Here is a 6,000-nt window from a genome sequence, read left to right on the forward strand (position 1 = left end):
TCTCTGGCACACTGTGAGCTCCCCATTTTAGCATTTGGAGCTGAAAAGGTCTTTAGAGTGAGCTAATGGAAGCCCCTCATCTGAAACTCACCCAGACTGTGATTTCTTTGGTCTAAAAGATTTATTATACTAGTCCTCCTTCTCCTTTCTCTCCACTGTCTCACCTCACCAGTCCATCCTTCCTTCACAAAGCTGACCAATTAATCTCTCTGAAGCTCCTCTGCTCATAGCTCCCTACTGCCTCTGGGTTAAAATACAAACTCCTCATCCTGGTATTTCAGGCTCTCCAGATTTGGGCTCTAAACTTTCCTTCTAGCTCTGTTGTCCATGATTATTACATTTTACACTCTTCAGTTAAACTGGAGTTCTCAAGAATGACCCCATAGGCAGCTAGCTTGGGCATAGTCCAGTCCCCTATCGATTATCTAGACTGATTCGATCTCTCTCCGCTGCTTTCTGTGTCTTTGTCTCTGTCTCCCTCCTTCTCTCTCTCTCTCTCTCTCTCTCTCTCTCTCCATCTCTCTGTCTCTCTGTCTCTGTCTCCATCTCTTCCCCCATCTCTCTGGCTCTCTTTCTCCATCTCTCTCTCTTTCTCTCCCCTCATCTTTGTATTTCTGTCCCCCCTCCTCTGTCTCTGTTTCTCACCATCTGTCTCTTTCTTTCTCTCCCCCTCTCAGCTTCTTTGGTAGACTAGGGAAAGCTACTGTAATACAAATATCTAGGGCCCCAGGAGCAATTTAAGAAATGGGACAACCACTTTGTGTGAGTTTCTACCCATTGGATGACCCTCTTCAAAGATTTTTATCTTTCCCAAACTTCTCTTTTTCAAAGTCCAACAAAGCTGTTACAGTTGAGCCACCAAAAAAAGAGATTACATGAGATGCAGAGAAAGGTAAGAAGCCATTATTTAGAGACTTCTGGAGCACGGATTCAGCCTTGAGAGTTCTGGGGCCCAAACCATGAATCATGGACTAAAAGTGGCATTAAGTGATGTGTAGATGAGAACAGGAAGACCTAAAGAAGAGAGTGACCTTTAAAGAACAGCCTGGTATAGAGAACAGCTTAGTGTCTGAAGACCAGGGCATACCACTCCTTTCTCTAACTCATACTAGCTGTGTGACCTTGAGAAAGTCACTTGACATCTCTGGGCCTCAGTTCCCTCTTCTGTAAAATGAGGGGGCTGACCAGCTCTAAATTCTGTTCCTAAGATTATAGGGAAGGAGAGATGCCACCCCTCTTTGCCAACCAATCCCACTTCGGATGACTCCATGGTCGACACCTGTCCAGGGCCAGGCAGCTCCCCTTTCCAAGGCCTGACAGCTGCCTGGCCCAGGTCAATGTCTGAAGAGGAGGAGGGGGATGAGGAAAGATCAAAATATCACCCTTGCCCAGCCATGCAAGCAGAGAGAGGGAGGAAGGGGGGGGGGAGAGAATGAAGAAGAAAGAGGAAAGAGACAAAAGGGAGAAATGAAGAAGAGAAGAGGGGGGCCAGAGACAAAAAGGAGGGAGAGAGGGAGAGGGAGAGACAGAGACAAAGGATGGGGGGGAGGGGGGAGAGGGAAAGCAAGCAAGAGGAAACCTAGCCAAGTGAAAGAGAGAAGCAGCCAGCAGTGAAGAGCCCCCAGACAGCAACAAGCCCCAACTTGTCCAAGGGCCCACGTGGGCGGCCAGAAAGCTCAGCTTCTCTTCAGAATGCCAGGGATGCTTGGCCCGCCCCTGCCTCCCTCCAGCTCCATCCCAGCGCCCAAGCCTGCCTCTGGCCTCAGAGCCTCCACGCCCCACCCCGCCCCCTCTAGTTCCAGCCCTCCCCGCCCCCTCGGGCCTCACAGAGGCTGGGATGCTTAAGGATGCGGGATGCGCCCAGGCATGTTCCCAGCGTGCTCCTTTTGCAGCCTCCGGCTCCTAGAATCCCAGACTGTCAGAGCTGCTCTCAGAGGCCTTAGAAAAGGCTACGGAAGATCTGGGGAGGGGCCTTGGGGTCCAGAACTGAGGCCCCAGAGCATCACCAAGAAAGGACCTTGGGCCCTAAAATATCACGACGCAACATGGCACCGGAGGAAGGGGCCCTGGGTCCCAGAATGGAAAGCCACAGAACGTTCAATCCCCCAACAGCACAGTTCAAGGGGCCATTTGAACCCAGAATGTTTAAGTGGGAAGGAACCTTGGAAATCTGGAGCTTTCCCGACCCTTAGAATGTAGAAGGGCTCTCTACGAGCCTTCTAGTTCAGCCCTTCTAAGTTCTAAGCTTACAGATCCTCTCGTCCAGAGCCCTCATTTTCAGAGATGGAAACTGAAGCCCCGGGAGGGGAAATGACTTGCTTAGGGTCGCACAAAGGCAGGAACCGAGTATTTCGGTCCTTTTGCACTCCCCTCCCCTTTGGGTCCACACCTACCCAGGCTCAAGGGGAGACAATGGCCTCCACTTCCCTCTCCATTCAGTTCCCATTCAGGTCGAGCCCACCCTCCCGGCCGGCCGGGTCCCCAACATCCTCTAGGGCAAGCAGCCTACCCTCCCCTAAAGCTGTTCGCAGTCCCAGAAATCCCCCCAGGCCCTTCCTGGGGCAGCCACTACACCTGCCCGTCCCCTCCCTACCAGCCTAGAAGGTAGTGGCAGCAGCGGCTGAATCAGGCAGGACGTACACCGGGGTGGCCAGCCGGCCGGCAGGCAGACAGGCAGGCAGGCAGGCAGGCAGGCAGGCAGGCAGGAGGGTGGGCAAACCCCTAGCCCGCCCAGCTCGCAGTTTGCCCCTTCACACACTGCACTGCCCGGGGATGGAGTCTTCGGCAGTCAAATACCGGATTGCCTCATCCACGTGTAGCCCCAGCCTCCAGCCCCGCCCTGGCCCAGTCCAGGCCCAGCCCCAGAACCATTGGTCCTCTGCCCCTCCTTGGGCTGGGCTAGCCAAACCGGGTCCCCGCCCCTTCTCTCCAAGTGGGCGTGGCCGAAGGGCTGGTAAACATTCCGAGTCTCCGGCTGAAACTGAATGAGCGATGGAAACGGTTGGGAAGGCATCCAAGGCCTAGCTAGGTCATGTCATGTCTCAGCTGTGACCTCGCTTGTGGAGGCACTCTGGGAGACAAGGGAAACTGCCCGAATCCATCGACTCCGGGCAAGAATGTCAAGGATGAGGGACCCTGCCAGGGCCACCGGGCCACCAGAAGGTGGATCTCCCCATAACCCTTCCTAGCCTCACACAGAGATCCACTTGGGACACGGACCAGTAAATTAACCCCTTCCCCTTGAACCCGTACTGTCCAAAGAGCTTTTGCTCTCCAAACACACCTTTCAGGAACCCAAGGGGGGAAATGCTCTTCTTTCTCCAAGGATATGTCTTCTCTCTAGAAAGTCTGCTCCTCCAAGAAACAAACTAAGGCCTGTAAAGCCTAAAGAATCAAAATCACGGAAGTCGGGGTTAGAGAACATTGTCCAGAAGCGAGCCTCTCAGCCTTAGTGGGCCACACACCACGGTCATGAACTTCTGCAGGAAATCCATAAGGGCCTTGGTTGTGGCTATCTTTTTTTACCCCTCACCTTCCGTCTTAGAATCAATCCTGAGGCAGATGAGTGGTAAGGGCTAGGCAATGGGGCAAAAGGGGGCAAAGGGTCACCCAGCTGGGAGTGTCTGAGGTCAGATTTGAACCCAGGACCTCCCATCCCCAGGCCTGGCTCTCAATCTACTGAGCCATCTAGCTGCCCCTTCTGTCTTCTGAACAATGGAAGGAAACAACTCAGTCTAAAAAGCTGTGCCCATCAGCTTGCTTTTACGGATCACAGAGTTGAAAGGTTTCACCTATAAAATTCTGCCCTCTTCTTTCTGCCACAGCCAATTAGCTTGGAGGCAACCTCAATCCCTTGAAACCAATGAGGAGTTTCATGTCCTTTCAGCAAGACGTGCCCTTATTCTTCATGGGAAGATGGTACCCAATGGATGTTTCCAAACAAAGACTCCCTCCTGGTAATCTCAGGTTGATTAGGGACCTCTCTCTCTCCCCTGCATTTATCTATAAGTGTAACCCCCACCCCAGTACTTAACACATCACTCTGCACATAGTAGGTGCTTAATACTCTAAATTAGTTGGGTGCTTGTTTGCGGTCTTTCAGACTCAAAGTGTACAAAGGTACTGTCTTGATTCACACATCAACTGGATTTAAGTGAAGGCAGAGTTGCACAGAGTCATCAGCCTCACTCTCTCATTCAGTCATCGATAAGTTCAATGAGAACTGGCAATGGCCCAGGATGCAGTGGATGACCCTGGCTTCCTCGATGTCTAGCCAAGCTCTAAGCACCCTACAGTGCCTGCTCCAGCCACCTTCATGGCTGTTGGAACAGATCGGTCTCCGGTCTCCACCCCTTCTGCCATGGGAATTCTTCACATGCCTGGGATAGACACCCCTCCTAACCCACCAAAGGGGCTTCTTGGAGCCACGGGTGAGGGCTGGGTGGCTGGTAGACACCAAAGGAAGAAAGCAAGCCTGGAAAGGGCTCAGCAAACTGTCACACCAGAGGTACTAATCTTTCCCGAATACCCTCTACACCCCAAATGATTATTAAGCCACTAATCAAAGCCAAAGAGTCAATGAATAAATGAAGGCGTATTCCAATGGTTTTAGAAATGAACCCCCAAAACCTTTGGGCTAGCACTGTTTTCAGCCCATTGTCCGAAGCTATCATTCTGGAAAGCAGCCCTTGTGCTTGAGATGCAACCTGGCAACTGTTCTTGCGGGCACTACAGCCACATCTACCAGGCACAGAAAAGCAAATTCTTATCCCTCAAGTCTTTCCCAGGTCTAATGGTTCAACACCAGAAACTGATCGTTTTATCAGTCGCAATAACATTAAAGATGTATTAGCATTCAGTTGACTGCTGCACCCTAAGGATGGTGTGTTGGCAAATGTTTAATGACTGGATCCCCAGGGAAGGGAGGGAGGGAGACAATCTGGAGCTTGTAATTCAGAAAAACGTATGTTGAAAATTGTTTTTACATGTAATTGGGACAATAAAATATTAAAAAAAAAAACAAATGGATCTCCAAAAAAATGGACATGACACGCTTTTAAGTTTAATCTACATTATGAATCTTTCCCCATCACTTTCTTAAGTCTGGACAGCCAAGAAAATAATAAATCAAGCCTCAATTTGTAGGGTTTGCTGATTTCTGAGATGTAAATGCTCTCACTGAAAAATCTAACAACCGGCTCTCTCAGAGAGTTGGCTCCAGCCCATTCCTGAGACCAGAGACCTTTCCATGCATATGTGTTGTCTCCCCCATTAGAACTGAGCTCTTTGAGAGCAGAGATAGTATTTAGTTTGCTATTGTATACTTAGTACTTAGCACAATTCTTTTACATGTAGTAAACTGCTTTATTCACTCATTTATCCATTTGTCGGCATAACTAGTTAGTCAGTTTATCAGTTGATCTATTATGAGTTTGCTTATTTTCAAATAGCCTTCCTGGAACGGACCCTTCTGAAGTGAAAAAGAAAATAAAGTTCCTCAAATTACTCATACAGGGTTCTAGGCTTCTTGATTTAGAGCTGGGAAGGACTTCAGAGGCCATCTAACCCGATCCCCTCATTTTACATAGCAGGAAACTGAGATCCAGAAAGATCAAGTTAATTGGCCAAAGTCACACAGCCAGGAAATGACTGACATAGAATTTGAACCCAAGTCTTCCTGACTCCAGTTCCCTATGTACTGCACCCACTGCTTCTTATATGTAATGATGACTGCCACAATGTCAATGGAAAGAACAGACATGAAATGACAACTGACTAATATTAATGAACAAGGTGGTCCCCAAAAAGAAGTAATAAGAAAGTGAATACTTATTAATCGATCAACAAATATTTATTAATTGCCTGCTGTCTGCTAGGTATCTCCTTTACATCTTTGAATTGGGAACATGATCAGACATGAGTGACACATAGGCTAATTTTACTAAACTGCTCTTTCTTCCTCTCTCTAAAAAATCGTTGGTACAAAGGATAGCTTGCCAA

At 49.3% G+C, this 6,000-nt stretch overlaps 1 protein-coding gene across 2 annotated transcripts in view; it reads right to left on the minus strand.

Moving 5' to 3' along the window:
* EDA2R (ectodysplasin A2 receptor) overlaps nt 1–2,781 on the minus strand; it is a 40,419-nt gene extending 37,638 nt beyond the window's left edge. The window contains exon 1 of one of the 2 annotated variants that reach the window (XM_056809531.1): nt 2,594–2,775. The gene's annotated coding sequence lies outside the window, so the exon portion shown is untranslated. Of the gene's footprint in view, nt 1–2,593 lie in introns of both variants that reach the window. The other variant, XM_016426607.2, reaches the window with a different exon arrangement.
* Between the last annotated feature and the right edge of the window lie 3,219 nt (nt 2,782–6,000).

This window comes from Monodelphis domestica, chromosome X (genome assembly GCF_027887165.1).
Source record: "Monodelphis domestica isolate mMonDom1 chromosome X, mMonDom1.pri, whole genome shotgun sequence".
In the NCBI taxonomy this organism is placed as follows: domain Eukaryota; kingdom Metazoa; phylum Chordata; class Mammalia; order Didelphimorphia; family Didelphidae; genus Monodelphis; species Monodelphis domestica.